Source organism: Macrotis lagotis, chromosome 4 (assembly GCF_037893015.1).
Source record: "Macrotis lagotis isolate mMagLag1 chromosome 4, bilby.v1.9.chrom.fasta, whole genome shotgun sequence".
In the NCBI taxonomy this organism is placed as follows: domain Eukaryota; kingdom Metazoa; phylum Chordata; class Mammalia; order Peramelemorphia; family Peramelidae; genus Macrotis; species Macrotis lagotis.
Genome location: NC_133661.1, coordinates 257,931,844 through 257,955,994, shown reverse-complemented (window position 1 = coordinate 257,955,994; position 24,151 = coordinate 257,931,844). Strand labels below are relative to the sequence as shown.

General features: G+C 34.9%; 1 protein-coding gene across 1 annotated transcript in view; it reads right to left on the bottom strand.

The window, feature by feature from the left end:
• Positions 1–24,151, bottom strand: part of KTN1 (kinectin 1) — a 524,036-nt gene that overhangs the window by 110,613 nt on the left and 389,272 nt on the right. The window lies entirely within an intron of this gene.

Genomic DNA, 24,151 nt, shown 5'->3' with positions numbered 1-24,151 from the left:
CAAGCTCAATATAACAGTAGATCCTAAAGGGGAAAATGTGAAATGAAATTGTAACCAAAATAGGCCAAAGATTTTAAAAATGCCAACATTGTATTCTGAGAGTGAAATTGTTGGAACACAGTGTTTTTGATTGCCCTTCTTTGTAGTTCCTATTGAAAAAGAAATTGAAAATCAACATAATGCAGCCACTACACTTTGGCTTTTGTTGTTATAAAAGTCCAATCTAAAAGTGATATTGCTGAAAGAAATGAAAGTTAAATGGGATGCAAGGAGGAGGGTGTAAAAAAGAAAAACAAGGAAAAGCTTAGACAATCCTAGATAAAGAACAGTATGACTAGAAATTTTTAAAATATTGTAAAAGGAAATTTCTTTTAAAATGTAACTTTCCTTCCAACTATAACCACCAGGAAACCTTTGTTTGTGCAAATCTATGTCAGTGGATCAGTGATTACATTAATCCTTTTAATGGTATAAATAGCAAACCATAAACATTTCATTCTGTGTTGTTCTTCTCTGTCCCTTGCCCCATAATTTATACACTGGATTCACCTAATGTTCTGGTGACTTTTTCTTGATTTCAATAGTGCATGGATAGCAGTGAAATTAGTGGACTGCAAAATAGTTATTTCTTAGTCTTCTGACTTCTTTGTTTTGGTCTTACTTCTTCCTGATAATATCCTTTATACCAGGTATCTTGCTCAGTTCTTCATTAGGAATATGTACCTACCATTGTCATTTGACTGGTCCACAAGTTGAATTCATTGGAGACTGTGGTATTCAGCAAGTAGTGACAATATAGCACAATAAAAAGAGTACTGATGTTACAAAAATCTTTCTTTTGGGGGAAAAACTTCCTGCTCAGTTTTTCAAATGTTATTTAGCTCACTCTATTCTGTAGTTGTCTATTCCATGATAATATATGGCCCAGTTGTATAGATTTCCTATCTCACTGTATATCATAGTCTGGACAATAAGTATTTCTTCATCTACTCACTTTTTCCTGTATGGTTAATTTGGTAAAACTTTTTTCAATGATTGTAGATTTCAGTTAAGGATCTCTATAATACTCTGTGGCTTGATACAATCCAGAATATATTAATATATATGGTAATTATTTCTCAGTTTAATTATGAACAATATATGAATTTTTTGAAAATAAAATGGGTTCAGGGTGGATGGAGGCATGAAGGCAAGAATTCCCGGATACTGGTTCCCCCAAAACTCCAAAAGATGTCAAATTATGACTCTAGCTAAAATTTAAAGAGGCAGAACCCACAGAAAGACAGAGTGGTACAATTTCCCAGTCCAAGACAACTTAGAAGTTTACTGGGATAGGGGTTAGGAAAAGCTGCAGTGCAGTCACAGCTGCAGTGCAGCACAGCCAGGCTGGGCAACTGGGTCTGTGTCACAGGGGATGGTTTCCAGACCACTTGGCCCAGGGATCAGCCAGATAAGCTGTAAGGGGTGGTAAGAGAACTCTACCACACCAAAGTGAGCACAGATCAGAGCACCAGCCCCAGAGCAGCCTGCAGTGAGAACCTGCAACAGGAGTCAACACAGCCACTCAACATGTCCAGAGCACCCAGTCCACAGATGGTAAGGGGGTTGGAAGAGACTTCAGAGGTCTCTCTGCTCACCCTGGGACAGGGCTTTGCCATTTGCCCACACTCAGATCCAGGTTTCAGTCTGGGCCCCCATATTACCATAGCTGAGCAGGGACCATACTCACAGCTCCAGGGCAGAGGGGAGGGCCTGTGGTTGTCCACATCCCAGAGCACAGACAAGAGAGTAGTCAGAACCCCTCTTAAGAGTTTGGAGGAATTAAGGTCCCTGTGGGTTGTACCAACCCCCATCCCCCAAAGCCTTGGAAGTGCAGTAAATTTGTCATAGGCTGAGGAAATGAGCAAACAACAGAAAAAGAAAAACTCTGATCCTAGAAAATTACTCTGGTCACATGGAGGATCACAATACACAATCAGAAGATGACAAAGTCAAAACCTTCAAGAGAAATAGAAAATAGACTCAGGTTATAGATGAGCTCAAAAAAAGACTTTGAAAAGCTATGAAAGGAGGAAGAGGAAAAGTTGGGAGGAGAAATGAGAACGATGCAGATAAATCATGAAAACCAAATCAGCAACTTGTTGAAAGAAATACAAAAGAATACTGAAGAAAATAACATATTAAAAACCAGTTTAGGCCAAATGGAAAAAAGCAATACAAAAAAATAAAATGAGGAGAAGAATGCCTTAAAAAGCAGAATTAGCCAGCTGGAAAAGGAGACAAAAAAGCTCTCTGAAGAAAATAACTCTTTCAAATACATAGTGGAACTAAAGGAAACTGATGATTTTGCAAGAAAAAACCCAGAAAAATTAGAAGAAAATGTGAATTATCTTATAGTAAAAACAACTGACTTTGAAAACAGATCCAGGGGAGATATTTAAAAATTATTGGGCTACCTGAAAGTCAGGACCAGGAAAAGAGCCTAGAATTCATTTTTCAAAAAATAATAATTCAGCAAAATTGCCCTGAGATCCTAGAAGCAGAAGATAAAATAGAAATTGAGGGAATTCACTGATCACCTCCTGAAAGAGATCCCAAAAGAAAAACTTCCAGGAATATTATAGCCAAATTCCCAAACTCCCAAGTCAAAGAGGAAATACTAAAAGCTTCCAGAAACAAGCAATTCAACTACCATGGCTCTATAGTCAGGATTACACAGGATCTGGCAGTATCTACATTGAGGGCTCATAGAGCTTGGAATATGATATTCCAGCAAGCAAAAGATCTTGGTTTACACCTAAACATCCTCTTTCAGGGGAAAAGATGGACTTTCAATGAAACAGGGGACTTTCAAACTTTCCTATTGAAACAACCAGAGCTGAACAGAAAGGTTGCTCTCCAAGTACAGGACTGGGGGGAAGCCATTGAAAGGGTAGAGGAGAATGTCTAACTATGAGGAATTTAATAATGTTGAACTGTTTATATTCCTGCGGGGGAAGAAGATACTGATAACTCATATGAACTTTCTAATTTATAAGAACAGTTAGAAGGAGCATATATAGACAAGGCACAGGAAGGAGCTGAATATAATGGTACAGTATGGTAAGAAGATGGAGTCAATGGGTGATAAAGAAAAGGAGAGGGAGGAAGAGAAAAGAGAGGAAGAAGGGACTAAGATATTTCACATAGGAGTCAAGAAAAAAGTTTTACAATGGAGTGGAATGGGGAAAGGCAAGGGGGAATGAATGAGCCTTCATTCTCATCATAAATGGCTCAGAGAGGAAACACACTTAATAGGGTATAGAAATCTATCTTACCCTAGAGAAAAATGAGGGGAAAGGGATGGGATAAGGGGGGAATGGGAGGGAGGGAAGGAAGGGGTAGGTGATAGAAGAGAGGGAATATCATGGGAAAAGGTACTACAGGGACAGGATGAAAGGAGAGAGACAATGGAATAGATGAGAATGGGGAGGAATAAAGTGGAGAGAAATACAGCTAGTGATAGCAACTGTGGGAAAAATATTGAAGCAACTTCTCTGGTAGCTATGATGGGGAAGGGTGTCATCCCAGAGATAGAGCCATTGGAAGCTGAACACAGACTGAAGTACACTTTTTTTTCCTCTCTCACTATTCTTGAGGTTTCTCATCTTTTTGTGGGGGGGGGGGGGTAGAGGGTTTATGATTACTCTCACAACAAGATTAGTGTAATAATACAAAACAAATAAAGAATTTATTTATAAAAAAGAAACTAAAATTGATTCTCATTAGAAAAATATTTACATATATCCTTTCTCAATTTGTGTCTTTGCTGAAATCATTTGACCTATACTTCTGTGCATTTCTTTTTTCCCTTTTTTATTGATGTTTTATTTTTAAAAATACATGTTATAAAAGTTTTTCAACATTCATCCATATGCATATATATATTTTTTAAGTTACAAAATGTTCTTCCACCCATCCCCCTCCTCTCAGTGGCAAACAATCAAGTTAACATTGTACATACATATTTGTGATAAATATGCTTACAGATTAGTCATTTTCCGTATAAGGAATTAGTACTAAGGCAAAGAGATACATTATAGATATTTTTTAATAAAGTGTTCATCAGATTCTGAAGGAGTTTTTTTGTTTTTTAAAAATTTTTTTGTTTTGTTTTTTCTGGATGGGGATAGCATTGTCCCTAGTCCAGTCTAATATAGTTGTCCTAGCTCTCTGAACTACTGAAAGGAACTACTTCCATCCAGACTGATCATCTCAAAATGTTGTTGTTAATATGTACATTGTTCTCTTAGTTCTGCTCCTTTACTTAGCATCAGATTCTGTAACTCATTCTCTGATTCTCCAGAGTCCACCATTTATGGTTTCTTATAGAACAATAATAATCCTATGAAATATTCATGTTCCATAACTTTTTCAGCCATTCCCCAATTGATGGGATCTCCTTAATTTCCAATTCTTTGCTACTACAAAATTTTATGGAATATCCTCAGTTTCCAATTCTTTGCTACTACAAAAATTGCTTCTATGAATATTCTGGAACACATGAGACTTTTACCATTTTTTTATATCTGGATATAGGTCTAGAATTGGAATTGTGAGGTCAAAGGGAATAAATAATTTTATTGCTATTTGGGCATAGTTCCATATTGCTCTCTATTCTGTACATTTCTTTAATTTTTTTTACATACAAAATGATACCCAGGTACTATTATGATATAGAACACCATATTGGTAACATGACAGATTCTTTTAGTTGTATTTCTGAAAGAGAAATTGCAACTCAAGGAACCAGGTTGAGGTGATGATATAAAAGGTTCCAGACAAATACAACTTCCTCTCAGATAATAAGAACAAAAAAGAAAACCTAAATAAAGTAAAAAAAAAAAAACAAGTGAAAAATGAACAAAAAAGAAAGTCTGGAAGGTAATGTTATTCCAAAAAGAGAAAAAAAAAGGGTGGCTAGGTGGCATAGTGGATAAAACGCTGGCCCTGGAGTCAGGAGTACCTGGGTTCGAATCTGGTCTCAGATACTTAATAATTGCCTAGCTGTGTGGCCTTGGGCAAGCCACTTAACCCCGTTTGCCTTGCAAAAACCTAAAAAAAAAAGAGGAAAAAAACAATAAATGATTATGGTATCAATCTAACCCAGAGGTTACTTTTAATTTTAGGTTGCAACCTCATTTAGAACTCTGGGATTACAGAGAAGGGGAAAGAGTAAGGACACCAGACCATTTATACAGAATTTCAACCTCTGTCCCATATGAGAATGAAGGGAAAGACAAGGACCCAAAAATCATTGGCAATTGATTCAGCTTTTGTCCCATACTATGGCAAAGAGAAAGGATAGGGAGGTAAGATCTTTAAAAAATTTTTGAAAAAGATTATCAAATTAATTATTCTTTTTTACAGTACTTTCATTTCTAACAATTCATACATACACACACACACACACACACACAGAGCAAATATCATTTTTTTCATCCATACATCAACTAAATCTGGTAGCATGGGCAATATTACACAATATTCCATAGATCTCCACTTCTGCAAAAAAAAAAGGGAAAAGGTCCATTTTTTCCTTTTTGGGGTCAAGTTCTAACATATAATTATATAGTGTGCAGTTTCATTTGTTTGTTTTTTCCTACTTCATATTATAGTCATTGTATATATTTTTCCTGGTTATGCTTCCTTCTCTTTGTATCAATATAAATGTTCTCATCTTCTCAAAATTCATATTCATCATTTCTTTTGATGTAGTGAGATTCCATTATATTCATGTAATACAATTTGATTAGTGATTTCCAAATTAATGAACATCAATTTCATTTTGAGGGAGTTTTTTTGCTGCAACCAAAATGTCGCTTGAAATATTTTGATTAATATGGGATCTTTCTATATTTAATCTTCTTGGTGAATAAGTCTGGTAATAGAATCCCTGGTTACAGTGTAAAAACATTTTAGTCACTTCTTAGCATTATTGTAAATTGTTTCCCAGAAGCACTCTTCCAATAGTATATTAGTTGTCCTGCTTTCTATAATCCCTCCAACATTAATTATTCCCATATCTTTCTATCTTTGCCAGTTTTCTTGCTTTGAAATGAATCCTCAGAGTCTTTTTGATTTTTGCATTTCTTATTATTAGTGGTTTAGCACAATCTTTCACATGGTTATATAATATATGCTAATGTGTTATATGTTATAATATCATATGTTAATCTTTCTACCTGTACTCTATGTGCTTACAAGTACCATTTAAATATATAGACACATATCCTCAAAGGTATAGTTAGATATGATCCGAGATATGATACATGTATGCAGAGAGAAAAGATGTAAATGAAGATAAATTTATTCTCAATAGACTAGCTAAAGAAGGAAGATCCCAGGAGTTTGAGAAAAGGACAGAGCTAGAATTAAATCTAGCTGCTACCCTTCCTTGGTCTTCTTTGCTAATCAAAAGGCTAATAGAGTCAGAATAAAAATCATTTGTCTAATTGTCTTCAGGGAATGGATGGTCATTAGCTTGTATTTTCTAGCTGTTCCCCTTCCTTCCAAATATGAGTTATGCAAAATACTATCACAAATAATGAATAGTGATTAATTATGCTTCCAAGCAAAACAGTAAAAAGAAGATGGGGAAGATATACATATTAGAAAAGTTAAATATTATATATATATATATATTTGTGTATATGTCTGTATATACATGTACATATCCATACAAACATACATGTATATGTCTATTTCCCAATTCCCAATCTCACTGAAGGAGAAATCTTTTCTCCATAGTCTCTAGAGAGGTCAACTGGAAATCAGTTATGTATTGAGGAGCCAGCTTCCCTCCATGTCTGCCGTTTCTTTCTCCACATGTTCCTCTGAAGAATGTCTCTAGGACCAACTTAATAAGTCCCGTATGTGGGTCTGTAGCATTACACAGTATTTTCTTGGCCAATTAAGAGCAATGTTCCTCTCCACATGCAACAGCCTACAAAATTTCTCAGGTATGGGTTAAAGTTTATAGTTTATAGGTTGAACAATTTTTAGAATTATTCGTTCATATCCTTCAGAGATTTACCCTTTGGGGAACACCAGATCACTTTCATATCTTGGCTCAATCCCTCTAGAACAATGAAGGGGAATGCTCTAATGACTGTTTTTGTCCCACTCTACTTTTTCCCAGATTGGTTTCCCATTTTTGTTTTATCTCTGCTAAGTATTTGTTAAAAAGATGACAATGTGTTAGGATACAAAACCAAATAAATGTCAAAAATACAAATATTAAACATCTTTTAATAATATAATGTAATAAAGTAATTAGAAACAAATTTTAAGAAAGTATACAATCTTAAAATATGTATATTGTTTTTACATTACCTTCATTTTAAAAATATATTATATAAATATTTATAAAGAGCTTTCCACTGCAACAATGAATGAGATTTTTTTTTACAAAAAGCAATTTAGTAAACTAATAGACACTGCAATCAAAACAGAGTATGTGCAATGTTCTGTATCCATAGCACTACACCTCTTCAGAGAAAGAAGTGCATTTTTTATTTAATCTTCAGGCCTTAGCTTGATCATTATAATTATATGGTATTCAGGTTTTTTTAATTCTTCCCATTTAAACTGTTATGGTCACTGAAACAACAATACCTTTAATGAAAGCTAGGTAATGTAATCTTTTTTTTTTTTTTTAGGTTTTTGTTTTGTTTTTTTGCAAGGCAAACGGGGGTTGAGTGGCTTGCCCAAGGCCACACAGCTAGGTAATTATTAAGTGTCCGAAACCGGATTTGAACCCAGGTACTCCTGACTCCAGGGCCGGTGCTTTATCCACTACGCCACCTAGCCACCCAATAATGTAATCTTTTAAAAAGAATAGGTCAGGGGGTGGCTAGATGGCACAGTGAATAGAGCACCGGCCCTGGATTCAGGAGTACCTGAGTTCAAATCCGACCTTAGACACTTAATAATTACCTAGCTGTGTGGCCTTGGGCAAGCCATTTAACTTCATTTGCCTTGCAAAAAACTAAAATAAAAAAATAAAAAGTAGGTCAAAGAACAAGTCATAAATACATTATATAATTGTAACAATTAGAATTATGAGACATGTTAAAACTTTTAAGATAAGTCAAAGAAGAATTTACGGAAAAATTTTTACTTCTAAATATTTCATCAACAAAGAGTGAAAGAAGAGTTCTATGACTTGAGCACCATATTAAAAATTGAAATAGATCAAATTATTAACCCCAAATAAGTTCAAAAATAGAAATACTGATAAAGGATGTAAACAAAAATTAAATATAAACCAGAATCAACATGATAAGTAGAACTATGAATTATTTTTGAAAATAAAATAGACAGAAGATGGCGACATGAAGGGATCGAGTCTTAGGAGCTCTCTGATAAAAACTCATAAACTAAGGGCTCTAACTAAACTTTTAAGAGACAGAACCCACAAAGGGACCCAATGAGGCAGTTCTCCTACTCAAGGTAACCTGGAAAAGAGCAGAAAGGCTCTGCTCCCCGGGGCCGGAGGGGCGGCCCACCAGAGGGGTGGCCCAGCAGAGCCAAAGAACTTCAGCCTCCCGGAGGCAGCCCCAGGGCGCTGGGAGCCTCAGCTCACAGCAGCCGGGGAGTCTCCTGAGCTGCACCCCGGGGGAGCACCGGCACAAAGTGGAGGAACAGCGGGGGACCTCTGCCAGAGCGAGCACGTGGAGCCCAGCCCTCAGGGCACACAGTGAGCAGCTTGGTCTTTCAGCAGCCTAGACCCAGAAACAGAAGCAGGTGGAGCTGGTAAGCAGGAGCCCCCAGGGCATGAGCCCATTGAGCTGAGGGAGGGGAGTGAAGAGAAACTGCAAGCTCAGTCCTCTGCCCCTGGAACAGGACTCTGGGGCTCTGACCACATTCAGATCCTCATCCCAGTCTAGGCCCCCCCATAGAACAGCAGCCCCCCCCACCTCGGCCCCGTGGCAGAGCGGGGCGCTTATGGTCATTCACAGACCAGGAGGGAGGACAGAACCTCACACACTGAGACCCTTGTGGGAGTGTCCCAAAAGATCAGGAAGCACCCCAAAAACACAGGCTTAGGCTGGGAAAATGAACAAACAAAGAAACAAGAGGAAGACCATTGAGAAATATTTTGCAAATGAGCCCAAGAAGGATCAAAATACTCAGTCTGAAGATGAGGAAGCACAAGCTCCTGCATCTAAAGACTCCAAGAAAAACAGAAATTGGGCTCAGGCTATGATAGAGCTCAAAAAAGACTTTGAAAATCAAATGAGGGAGTTGGAAGAAAAACTGGGAAAAGAAAGGAGAGAGATGCAGGAAAAACATGAAAATGAAGTCAGCAGCTTAGTCAAGGAAATCCAAAAAATGCTGAAGAAAATAGCATGCTAAAAAACAGCTTAGGTCAAATGGATAAAACAGTTCAAAAAGTTACTGAGGAGAAGAATGCTTTAAAAAGCAAAATTGGCCAGATGGAAAAAGAGATAAGTAAACTCTCTGAGGAGAATAAATCCTTCAGACAAAGAATAGAATTCAGGGAGATTGATGAATTTACCAGAAATCAGGAATCAATGCTTCAAAACCAAAAAAATGAAAAATTAGAAGAAAATGTGAAATATCTCATTGAAAAAATCACTGATATGGAAAACAGACTTAGGAAAGATAATTTAAAAATTATTGGAATACCTGAAAGTCATGATCAGGAAAAGAGCCTTGACATCATTTTCAAAGAATTACTACAGGAAAATTGCCCTGATATCCTAGAAGCAGATGGCAAAATAGAAATGGAGAGAATCCACCGATCCCCCCGAGAAAGAGATCCCAAAAAACCAACCCCCAGGAATATTATAGCCAAGTTCCAGAACTCCCAATTCAAAGAGAAAATATTACAAGCAGCCAGAAGGACACAGTTCAAATATTGTGGAGGTGCAGTCAGGATCACACAGGACTTAACATCAGCTACATTGGAAGCTTGTAGGGCTTGGAATAAAATATACCAGAAGGCAAAAGAGCTTAGAATGCAGCCAAGAATGAACTACCCAGCAAGGCTGAATGTCCTCTTCCAAGGAAAAAGATGGACTTTCAATGAACCAGGGGAATTTCAAATGTTCCTTTTGGAATGGCCAGAGCTGAACAGAAGGTTTGATCTTCAGATACAGGACTCAGGTGAAGCATGGAGATTAGAGGAGAGGGGGGAAATATGAGGGACTTAATGAGGATGAACTGCATGTATAGAAAAATGATACTGATAATATTCATATGAACCATCTCAGTTAATAGAGCAGGTAGAGGGAGCTTTTACAGTTGAAGCACAGGAGAAAGCTGAATTCGAAGATAAAATATGGTGTAAAAATGGAGTCAATAAGAAAAAAAGGGAAATGGAATGGGAGAAAGAAAAAGGAGAGGGGGAATAGTCCAAGCTATTTCACATAATAAGATTTTTTTTTTATTACAATGAGCTATTGCAATGATATGGAAGGGGGGAGGCAAGGGGGAATGAGGGAACCTTTGCTCTCATCAGAGATGGCTAGGAGAGGAAACAGCAAATATACTCAATGGGGTATAGACATCTGGAGTAAGAAGGAGGGCGGAGCAGGGGAAGGGGTGGGGATGTGAATAAAGGAGGAGAGGATGGACCATGGGGGGACAGTGGTCAGATATAACACATTTTCTTTTTTTTACTTCTTGCAAGGGGCTGAGATTGGATGGCCTGCCCAGGACCATAGGGCCAGGTGGATTCTGGGCCTAAGGGGTGGTATGGGGGGCTCAGGGCTTCTTGGCCCCAGGACCAGGGATCTGTCTGCTGCGCCACTCAGCGACCCTACAGTAGAGTCAGAGTGAAAGGAGAGAGAAAATATAGTACATGGTAGTGGAGAAATAAGAAAGGAGGGAGTTGCAATCAGCAATGGCAACGTTGGGAAAATATGGAAGTAACTTTTGTGATGGACTTATCATAAAGAATGTCATCCACTCACGACAGAGTTGATGGTATTGGAACAAAGACTGAAACACATTTTTTGTTATTATTATTTGGGGGAGGGTGCAGGGCAAGTGGGGCTGGGTGGCCTGCCTGGGGCCACATGGCAGGGTGATCATTGGGTGTCTGGGGCTGGATTCGGACCCAGGTGCTCCTGGCTCAAGGGCCAATGCTCTGTCTGCCACCCCTACTATTATTACTATTTTATTTTATTTGGGGTCTTTTTTTTTTCTTCTTTTTGGTTTTTGCAAGGCAGTGGGGATCGGGTGGCTTGCATGTCACATGGTTGGGTGATTATTGAGTTTATGAGGCTGGATATGGACTCAGGTGCTCGTGGCTCCAGGGCTGGTGCTTCGTCCATTGCACCACCTGGCCATACCTACAATTATTACTATTATTTTTTTTAATTTTAATTTTTTTTCTCCCCCCTTTACTTTTTTGGCCAAGCAAGTCTATCTATATTCATGGGGGGAGGGGTATTTTGTTTACTTGTAAACAAGTATATTTTATTAATGTAAAGAAAAACATTTGTACAAAATGAGAATAAAAAATAAATTTAAAAAAATAAATAAAATAGATAATCCATGAGAGAGACTGAGAAAAAAGGTCATCTTAACAAATTAAAAGTGAGAATTCACAACAAATGGAGAGAGAAGTATAAGTGATATAATGAAAGGCAAAATGGAATTTATTATTTATTGAAACATTTTCTTTCATGAAGAAAATACCTCAAAAACCTTGAGTTGTAGAGTAAGGCAAATTACTAGAATGAAACTGAAACATAGAGAATTTAAGTTTGATGGAATTTTCTAACAGTGAAGATTGTTAACACTCGAATGATTTCTCAAAGAAGAATGATAAGATGATTTCATTTAAAGATTTATATATATATATATATATATACACACACATATATATATATATATATATTTATGTTTTATTTGTCAGAAATGGTTTTGGTCATAGGTGCAATCTTAGCTACAGCAGGAGAATATGTGGGCTAGCTTCCCAAATTCACTTCCATTTTAGGATTTGGTGAACCATAGCAATAGTGTTAATGTGCTCTGATGGAAAGAAAACTGAACTTGGGTTATAGGTCACTGACCCACTGAGGAACAAAGTGACAAGTCACTTTAACCCCGTGGGCCTCAGCTTCCTCATCTTCAAAAAGATAGGAGAGGATATATAAAATACCTCCTAACTCTGACCCTTACTACCCTAATAAGGCCCTAATTATAAATGAAATAATATACAAGAGATTTTCAAACCTTAAAAAGATATATAAATGATACCTATTAACAACAACAACAATTACAACAATAATAATGTAATAACCATGTTACTCTTTCATCTTCTGGTTCCTTCTTTCTTCTCATTTGTTGATAAGCTGAATAAAACACTCTATTTTTCAGTTAATATAATCATAATTCTCCAGTAAATACAATGAGTTTTATGTATCTGTATAAATAGACAGATAGATAGATACATCAATAAAAGAGTGATAAATAGTAGATAGTTGTTACAAATATCCTGGCATTACCTGAATAAAACACTATAGTTGACTTTTAAGCTAATACTGCTATATTAATCTAACCTAATATGATTAAAAATCATATTGTTACACTTAATTGGCTAAATATAATATTGAGAAGAATTTACTGCCTTCTTATTGTACATTTGCAGTTTTTTTTAAGATTTTGGATTTTTAGAATTGGATAGCTAATTTCATTCCTGTACAGCATTAAAAAACCATTATTTTTAAGCTCAAAGGTACATTTATTCACAAAGAGTCTTGTAAGGTTCTCATTCCAGGGTCCATAGTAAAATGGGTAAAATATAGGTCATAGCACTATCATAAAATCTTAATTAAAATATGAATGATTACTTTAGTATAGAAATCCTTGCAACTGTTGAAAATTTTTAAATGTTGCATCAAATGAGTTGTTGGGATTTATTCTAGCTAATGAGAATTAGACAAAAAAACTTAGGAAAAATCCAGTATGGTGGCAGAGAGGCACCACATTTTTCCTTTTTTTAAAGCACAAATAATACCATTTTAGACTAAATTTCCATTTCAAGTATACATAGACTGTCATATTTATTTGCCTTCATTTATTCCAGTTCTTATGTATGGACAATGGAAAGACAAGTTTGAATGCACCATGTCTCAGATCCCTGAAACCAAGAATAGATTTTTAGATGAAAAAGTGTATTTCCCCCCTAAAAACCCATCAAACTGCATACTCCTCCACAAGACAGGTGGTTGACCAGTTGCAAACTTAGTATGTCAGTGTATTTTCTGTGTGTTAAGTGGTTCATATTCAGGAACCCACTTGTTCCATCAAGACACCTATCACTAAAGTTAGTCGATGCTTCTCCCTGATATGACCTGTGACTATGTACATAATAGACTTCTACTAATTAATCAAGTCAAAAACAAACATTAATTAAATTTCCACTATGTATCAAACCCTGGGTAAAGTGCTGATGATACAAAAAAAAAAAGACGAAAGCAGTCCCAGTCCTCAAGGAGTTCACAATTTAATGGAGAAAACATGTAAATAACTACATATAAACAATACATACACAAAATAAATTAAAATGAGTTTTCTTTCCATGAAAATTCTGGAATCAGAAGTGGCACATCCTAAGTACAAAAGAATGATAAACTGCTAATTGCTCCCTTCCACTAATTCCTCCCAGTGGAAAATATAAGGTTTTTTTTTTTAACTTTTAAATCTCTATTAGGAATCTAGAGACAAATGTTATCCACCAACTTCACACTTTTTTGAAATCTGAACTCATGTGTGTGTGTGTGTGTGTGTGTGTGTGTGTGTGTGTCTGTGTCTGTGTCTATGTTTAAAGTGTATAAAAGCCTTTGTTTCTGATATACACTTTTTGTTCTTTGGCTGACTCAAGTCCTGTTATATTTGTTTTGTGTTGGCAAGAGTTTGGCATCCTATAAGAGAATTTGGCATCCTGTTTTATTACCTCCATCAACTATTGTGGGTGGATTGGTATGTTTAAGTATGTGTTTCCAGATTTGGAGAGCTGTTACACACTATTGCAGGCTTTCAAGCAAAAATGAATTTGTTTGTAGATGATTCAGACAAAATAAACAACTGTTTCACTTTCTACCTGTGTATGTCTAGTTTTTTAATCTTCTATCAAATTTTTCCCTCCCACATCAGTTACATGTTTCTCTATCTGTATTGGGGTGAAAAATTCTTGTCTCTCCCATTCTGCCCCCTCATCTAGTGATATATCAAATGTATCTTCTATTCTCAGAACATATTTATGTGTGCATGCTTTTTTAAATTTTTTTAAGGTTTAACAGCTGTTACAGGCTGTTAAGAGAATGAGTTTGTTGTTCAACTAGTTCCTTCTCTCTGTATTTTTCTGGTTTTCTAATCATAGATCAGTTTTTTCCTCTTATTTCAGCTGAGTCTTCCCACCTGCAGTGTGGCTGAACCCTTTCCTGCCCAGGAATAAGACTGTGAGCCAATTATCTTTCATTCAGCATGAATCTATGAAGAGGACATATCTTTTTGAGTAAGTTCCAAGAAGGGAGCTCCAATATCTATGTGATTTATCATTCTCTTAAGTTTTAATTCTTATGATGGCTAGTTTTCCTTCTTTCTCAAAGAAGATCATGACATCATGGAGGTGATGCCATGACCTGCACATTATTGGGATTTGAGTGAGGAGGTGCTATACAAAGTCATAAGTCCCACTTTCTTCTCCTCCTCTTTGGGCCCAGTGACCAGATATGAATCAGGATAACTGGAGATGACCCTGGATATGAGGCAATCAGGGTTAAGTGACTTACCCAAGGTCATATTGCTAGTAAATGTCAAATGTTTGAGGTCAGATTTGAACTCACATTCTCCTGACTCCAAGGCTGATGTTCTCTCCACTTCACCTCCTGGCTGCCCAATTCTTCTGATAGTGCATTTGAGAACAACACAACAAAAGCATCTTCTTATAAATCTTGCTTTGTTTTTGCTGAATGTATGAGTGTCTGAAATGGAAGAAATGTCTCATTTTCTAATGTGTGAATGATGCTAGGAGATCATTTATTTTGTTTTATTTATGACTGTGTATAATGAATTGAATTGAAATTTACTAGATAAGAAATCTTTTTTCCTTTTACTTGATCAACCAGAGATATAAAGGTTTTGCTTTCCTTTTTTCTTTGCTTATTTGGATTGATCCAGTTTTGTAAACAAAAAAACTAATTAATTTGGTGGCTAGGTGGCTAAGTGGATAGAGCATGGGCCCTGGAGTCAGGAGTACCTGAGTTCAAATTCGGCCTCAGACACTTAATGATTACCTATCCGTGTGGCCTTGGGCAAGCCACTTAACCCCATTGCCTTGCAAAAACCTAAAAAAAAAAATTGATTAATTGTAGTTTAGAATTGTAGTTGTAGTATTGACTATTGTAGTTAGCCATCATAGAAAGTTTTTCAGTAAGATCTAGGTTTTTAAACTTAACTTAACTTTTACTTTTCATTCTGAACATAGCCACTCAGAATAAAAAGAATAAAAAGAGAGAAGAACTCATAAAGAAGGGAAGTATCTTTTCCCTTGTTCTTCTGAAATATTATTGCTTTGAAAAAATAAGCGAAGAGGATGCAAAATTTATTGTATATGACAAAACTTGTACCACAGAAAGAGAAATTATCCCAAGGAAAATTAAAATAGTTCAAATCAGATTAAAAATACATTTTCTATGTACAAAACTTTTTGATGAGTTTTAAGATTTAATTTGTTGTATCTGAGAAAAAAACATACTTTTTAAAAAAATTTGAATGTAATGCCTTAGAAAGCTGTCAGAGTTTATAAATGAAATTGATCTGTCATTGCTAATATTCAAAAATGAAATATTATAAAATGGCAGGTTAGGAAAATTTAGAAATTTAACATTATAAAAAAATTGAATTTAGAATCAAATTATGAACATAAAAACTTTAGAATTTAACCTCTTTTTAATATATCTATGCAAGATGGGATAAACTTACATATATTGTAGATATCTGTTATTAACATTTATTTTCCATTTGCCTTTAAAAAAAGCTACTTCAATATTTAGAACCTATATATTTAAAGCAAAGTCATCAGAAAATCTTCTGTGAACTCAAATAGTTAAAACATAAACATTTTCACTAGCCCTTGAGCTACAAAATTTATATTTATAGGCAATTTTTTTTTTAGTTTTTGCAAGGCAATGGGGTTAAGTGGCTTGCCCAAGGCCACACGGATAGGTAATCATTAAGTGTCTGAGGCCGGATTTGAACTCAGGTCTTCCTGACTCCAGAGCCAGTGCTCTATCCACTGAGCCACCTAGCCACCCCTATAGGCAAATTTTCAAAATAATTTCAGAGGGAGAAAAAAAATCTGACAGTCAAAAGTTGTGACAATCAGAAATTCTCTTTTTCATTTAGTAGAAATTCTTGAACCTCTTAAATTTAGTAATTATATAATTGATTTTTTGGTTTTAAAGACTCAGGTTAATTCATTAAAAATCTAGATAGATTTTTTTTAATGAACAATTTCCCTTTATACAAAGGACTCAAATCTAGTCATTTAGAGAAGCAATCTTAATCACTTGTTGCATAAAGATAGCTGCTTATTGAATTAGAAATATGATATTTGTTTTATTGTATCATTGTTCATTTTGTTAATTATTTCCCAATTATATATTTTTATTTTATTTAAGTCAATGGGGTTAAGTGACTTGCCCAAGATCACACAGCTAGGTAATTATTAAGTGTCTGAGGTCAGATTTGAACTCAGGTACTCCTGACTCCAGGGTCAGTGCTCTATCCACTATGCCACTTATCTGCCTCTCACAATTGTATTTTAATCTGGTTTAGGCTGCATTTAGAAATGTTATGGACTGCATCTGGTCTGTGGGCTGTATATTTGACACTTTTGAATGACAGCATAGCTTTAAAAGTGACATAAAATGGTATGTAGAATATACCTAGTTGTGCAGAGATCTCTTGGTATGTATATTTACATATCTGCATATGTAATACATAAACAAATGTATTTATAGATCTAGATCATATAAAGTTAGGTATATGAAGATGAAGATGAAGCTATAGATAGAGATGTATGTTGATTTTTTTCATAGTACCCTGAATCCTACCACCATGGCTTAGTCAAATGATCGCATTTCTATCACTGTTGTTACTACTGGGTGGTGAGGTGGGGATACTTTGCAGAGTTGGGTTTCTTTTTCTCCCACTTGTTCTTTCCTCTCACTTTTCCCCCAATCCCCATCAACAGCAGTTATGGTCCTACCAAGTTTCCAAAGTATTTAAAACAAAATCCCAGGAACATAATTACCAAATTATATCTATTACCTTATTATTTAAAGTTGTGTTGAACTGTAATATTAGAAACTATGTTGACCACAAAGTAGTTTATTTTGGATTATAGGCATATGAACTCAAAATCAGGTTTCTTAACATGGGAAAAACTGCAGACCAAATTGGTCTATGTGATTAAAAACAATCTACTAAAGTAAAACCTAAAGACTTGTCATTTATATAATGAACTCACTGAGACATACACTGGCAAATTATGATTGCTTAAAATTTTTTCTTTAGGTTTTTGCAGGCAAATGGGGTTAAGTGGCTTGCCTAAGGCCACACAGCTAGGTAATTATTAAGTGTCTAAGATGGGATTTGAACCCAGGTACTCCTGACTCCAGGGCCGGTGCTTTATCCACTGTGCTGCCTAGCCGCCCCTATGCTTTAAATTTTTTACATGCTCAATAACTTTTCTTAAACTTTAAATAGAGAGGAATTCAGTTTATGTTCAAAGTTAGTCTTCAAAAACATCTATAGGAACTCTTAAATATTAAGAGCAGTTAATGACAAAGAAGATGCAGCAAAGGCTGAACCTGAAGTCAGGTGGACTCATCTTCCTGAATTCAAATCTGGCTACAGACACTTACTAGTTGTGTGACTCTGGGTAAATTATTTAATTCTGTTTGCCTCAGTTTCCTCAACTCCAACATTTTTGACAAGAAAAACTTTAAATGAAGTCATAAAAATTTGGGCATGGCTGAAACAACTAAACAACAATAGATATTTTAGAATGAGACAATTTGATAACTGTCAAAGTCTTCCTTCTATTTGTACATTTTTTAAATTGTTCTTTTTGTTTTTAAGAAATACTGAATAATTTAAATTTAAACTAATTCTTAAAAAAATTAGCTGAATTCCAATCTCAAAACCGATTGATTTGGCATTCTCTTTATTATTAGAGATCAATATCCTAACCTAGATGAGAGGTGGAACAGAGTTGATGAGATCCAAAGAGATGAGACCTCCAGTCTCTTCAATCTCAATCTGAGTCTCTTCAGTTTCTTGAGTTACTCATATAAAGGCTCTTATTCATGAAAAACTGAATCTCAACTCCAAACCATTAAGAATACCACCTGTAAGCCTGCTGAAAAAGACAACAGGTACCCATATCACCATCAAATTCATTGAACACTGAGTAAGAGATACAAAATGCCAAATAAAAAGACTCTAGAGATTGACATTGCAATAAGAAGGGCAGAGTCAATATGTTACTAATCTCTCTCTTAGCAAGGGAGAAAAAAGTAATTATACAAAACAAACCCTAAAACTTCAAGGATATTAAGCCATATTGATTAACTTTAATGAATGTCATTGCTACCTTAAATAATAAGCCCCTATCACTTCTCTATAAATTTTAATATATTCATTTATTGTGTAAAACTTCACATTTTTAAATTATTTTGTGAATATTAGGTGATTAGTGTTGTTTATTTGAAATGTACTATGAATAAATAATCATATATAATATGAATGCTGGACTGTGCAAGTAGCAAAAAAGAAAAGGCATTTTAAAGTGTTGATAGACTTTTTATTAAATCAATGAGAACCAAAGTTGTTTTCTATACATTATTCTATTGTGTATTATAGCTGTGAAACTCCAGTTTCTTGTATCTTTATGTTAATACCATTATAACTATATCCTATTCTGAATTTTAAAGACTGAAATTTACTATGTTAGGTGGATCCTATTATGACTGTCATTTTGATTTGTTCTCATTTTGAATACAGGTAAAAGTATTTATACCAATGGGTCAATAATCCACCATGAAAGGGAAAGGGTCAATCATGGCTCATAGAGAATAATGTTTCTCACCTCCAGCTGTTAACTAGAAGTTGAAAATAAATTTAAACTGCTGGGAAGGAGAGTTGGTCCTTTTGAAGATGTCAAGATCATTTTGACTCATCTTCCTTTTTGTGATATTTCTTTTTTTGAAAAGGAAAGCCTCCCAACTGTAAGACCACAGGTCAGGCTCTTATGTATCTTGAGTAATAAGAAATTATGAATTAAACTTTTGTTTTTTCAAATTATTTTCTGATATTACTTACAATCAAATAGTGCTAAGAAAATTTTGTATCAACTTGCATTGTGAGAGGTCATCCTGAAATATTTGCACTCAGATCTGACAGATGTTTGTATTATTATATACTGTTATATCTTACTTCCCTTCATATAGTTAATCATTTAGATTAGTGAATATCTTGCGGTAAGTTCATTTTTAATATTTCTTCTTAAACTCATATTGTTAGAAATATGAGTGAAACAAATTTCTTGTGACATGAACTATTTCTCAGTTGTTATTATATCCTAATTATGCTCCCAATGTTTTAAGTGGTTAAGATGTGGGATTTGGAGTCCACTCAGGAATATTACAGGTAAACAGTAATCCATAAACTGACTCAGAAGACCCTAAGGACTTGTACTGATTTCAGGGCATCTTTTCTCTATCCTTCCCTCAAAGCCATATTTTATCTTAAATATAGAAGGGGGCAATTATAATTGAAAAAAGTAGAAGATATTAATTGCTTTAAATGCCTTTTTGGAAATCCATCCTTGATTTTTCTTTTGAAATGTTCTTTTTGAATATGTATTTGTAAATGTTTATATTTACAATTAATTGGGGTTACAACTACTGAAAAATTTTAAAGGAATTTAGTCTCAGGGTTGGTATTCTCTTTTATCTACCAGCAATAAAAGAGGCAACCTCTTCACATAAAAAGTATGAGATATTACATGATGATGTAGATTCAACAATATTCTTATTGCCCATTCCACTCTTAGTGTACAAGGGCAGTAAAATGACCAAATGTAATTCTTAAAAGAACATAGTTCTAATCTGAACAGAAACTGGACTTAAATGACCTAAATCACACTGCTCTTAATCACTTTGATTAAACTATGTCCCCAAAAAGATGACCTAGCACTATATGAGATTTTTTTAAATCACAAACCATACCAGTGAACAGATAAGATGGCTAACATTGGTCAGGTGATAATGAAATGTACTGTTTGCTAACTTGTCAGGTATCTGAAATTCTGTCCTGAATACCTGACACCTCCTGACATAACTTCCAACAATAAATTGGACTCTTCATTGAGGAAAATGCCTTTACCAATGTGAGAATTTGTTAAGAGGTTTTTCTTATTCTTTTCTCATTAGAAGGGAAGGAAAGGAAGAAGGGAGAAGGCAGCTAGTAAATGGGTCACCCAAAGAAAACTAAATGGGGAAAGGAAATCATTGAAAGATTTTTAAAAATAAAATTAAAAAGGGAAAAAACAGAAGGAAAACAGAAGGAAACACAGATAAGCAAGATAACTTTAAAAGGTAAATGTACTTTTTATTTGGTGTTTGTTAAGTTTGTAATTTAAAAAAATAAAATTTAGAAAAGATATGTAGAGAAAAATGCCCTTCAAACTTTCTGGAGGAATTTATTCTGGATCCCATTGCCTACCAATATTTCACTATGCCATAAGAGCATAAGACACAGACCCATTCTTCACATTGCAAGGAAACCTCTTTCTTAGATTGCCTGCTGTCTGTTTTACCTCCATCCTGTATACTGTATGAACTTCTATCCTTAGATTTGGACATCTCTGCCTCTTGCCCTAAATCACTGCTTTTGTATTAGGACCAAGTCAAAAAGAACCTTTCTTTTTCTTGACATGCTGGTGTCATTTTTAAATAAACTTCTACTTCAAGTGTAAACAAAAAACAAAATAACTTTTTTCCCCTTGTGTTTTACCTTCCTTGACCTAAGTTCTTAGGCAAATCTGAACAAAAGATAAACAGCCCTGAGAACAAGAAGAGACTTTAAGATTTGAAAGTCTCCCCATTCTTTCCCTAAAATGCCAACATACAATTCCCCTAATCCCAAATTATCACCATTGTTTGGCCAGTTGTGAAGGCAGAATACCTATGTGTTTTTGTGTATTGTAAGTGCCTGTGGGAAGTAGCTTATATTCAGAATCTCATTTGCCCCTTAGAAACAAAATCCTCTATGTGTCAATTGATGTCCCTTTCTGCTATGGCATATATTGATATATAATATAAATATTTTGAATTTTATATTTCAATAAGGTAGGCTCTCTAACCACCTTACATAAAGAAATTAGGAAAATAGGAAACAACCAAAAAGAAAAGTACACATGCATTTCTTTCTGGATTTTTCGTTAGTCAATCAGGATTAAGAGTCACATGTTAGTGAAGTATCAAGTATCTAAGGCCAGAATTGAACTCAGGCCCTTCTGACTCCAGGGCTAGTGCTCTAACCATTGTACCACATATGCATTTCTTAATGTAATTAAGAAATATGAATAATGTTAATTAGAAAATATCTATTATGTGATTAGAGTGTTTTTGAATGTTCTGTTACTACAGTTCATATCATGCCATTTCAGTAAATGCATTTGTTTTGAACTAATTGTGTCTACTGGATAACTTAAACACCAATTTTAGATGTAAATTCCCAATGAAATACTTTGAACATGATGATTCAAGCTATCAAAGGGGCTGAAGACAGTAGCCCAGAAAAGGTTCTACTTTAGTCAAGAAAGAAACAATTAAAAAACTAATGATTAAAAAAAGAAAACTCAAAAAAAAAAACCTAATGGTGCCAATTTAGAACTTGTAGAAAGTTCCTAAAATATTTGTTGTAGAAAGTCAACATCCAATAAAAGTACAATTAGAAGTATGTATTCTCAGTAAAAGATGAGTGAAAGCAGATGGACAAAATGGAAATTGCATCATCTTACAAGTTGATTTTACAGAGATAGATAAATGATATAAATATAGAATTTGATTTAGATTTGCCAAAATGTTTCCAGGAATACCTAGCTTTTATTTTTGTTTTCCTCCCCCTTATGTATTTTAAAAAAGAAAAACAGTAGCAATGAAAATCCAATGGTAACAAATTTAAATTTCTGGCATTTAACAGATATTGTGCAACAAACCACAGAGACACAAATTGATAAGAATAAACATATACTTAGACCAAGAATCCATATTTTTTATATAATGAATCCCTTTTTTATATATCATGAATCCCTTTGACAGTCTAATGAAGCTCATGGACTTACTCTGAAAATATTTTTAAATATGTAAAAATAAATATAGGATTACAAACTAAATCTGTTATATTGAAATAGTTATCAAAATCTAAAAAGAAATTCATGGACCCCCAGGTTAAAGGGTTTCTTTACTGAATCTTTTTTTGAAGATTTAGTCTAGAGAACCCCTCAATTTGAAAGTCCCTTTGTTGAAGATTTGGTTAATGTGGAAACAGATGGACACAAAGTCATTTCAAGGATCTCGGTATTCAAATACTGGGCAAACTTGATACTCATTAGCAATTCATCACACAGTTAAATGGTTTTCTCCTTCCATTTGTAAGCCCAAACCTTGGTGATCTGTAACTGAATCACTTGGGACCACCACGGAGCAATCACTGTTTATAAATCTTATAACAGCTGATTTATAACCCCAATCATTATTCCATAGTCTATGTAGTTGAGGGAGGGCAGTTATAAACCGAATTGTTGCTTTCATTTTAACTATGTAGTCTATTCAGGGTCAAACAGACTGCTTAAAGGTCACAATTGTCTAATAAGAAACTCCAATAATATAAAATCATTTGCCATGGAGATGGAAATGTATATTGTTTGACTAGTGCCTTCCACCCTTTAATGCTTCTCTTCTTGCTTTCCTTTTCATACATAGAGATGAATGCTATGAGTGCTTTTCCTAAAATAAGGCATCAGAGAAACATTTTTCTTTTTCTTTTTTGGGCCTTTAAAGGGATGCTCAGGTTTGTATTTTGTCTTCAGCTTACTCTGCACTGATTGTAGGAGAAGATTACTGATAAACATTTCTGCTTGGCAAAATTAATATACACCCTGTGTACCAGCTGTCAAAGGCTTTCCTCTTCTTCTGGCTTCTCCTCACCCTAACCCCTCCCCCATCCCCAGCACTGATGGATGGATCAATAGGAAATTGGTCCTTTCGAGTTTCAGCTCAGCCATAAATTCCCCCATTCCCTTCCCCTCTGCCCACAAGACATAATTGACACTGACAAGACCACTGAGACAAAGCTTTTATTTTTTTAATCCTTTATTGAAATGCACCAAAGCTAGGGGAAACATTGTCTGCAAACTTGTGGGCAGCAGCACAAAGAAGCATCTGTATCAGTCAAAGAGACCATTCAACTTTGTTCACATTTTTCTGATGATTTGGGAATTTGTACACTGATGCTTGTTTCTACCACAACAGTGAACACTTTTGAAGCTTTTTAGCAATAAACTATTTTATTTTAATTTTTTTGCTATTTTGAACTTGATAAAGCATCAAGAAACATGAATATTTCCATATATAAAGACCAGAAAAAAGATAGATTGCATATGGAATTTTGTCTCCTCTATGTATAACTTTATTTTAAAAGAATATGTTCAATTTAAATATATCAGTTCCATAACTGTCTTGTCTTAGTTTCCATGTGAATCTCCTGATCTCTTCTGCACATTAAAAAAATGCTTCATTGATTTCTCTTTCCCTTTTTATTGATTTTTATATTATTATCACTGGCCCTTTTTCCTCATCAAATTCTTTTAACCTGTCTTCCCAGATACAAAATCTCCCTGGTACAAAATAAGCATAGTTAAGCAAAACATATGTGTATACCAGAAATACAAATCTCAACCTGCATTCTTAAGAGATGGAAAGTGTTTCATTATTGGTTATCTGAATCTGTGACTGGTCATTGCACAGAATGGGATTTATTAAATATTTCAAAGTTG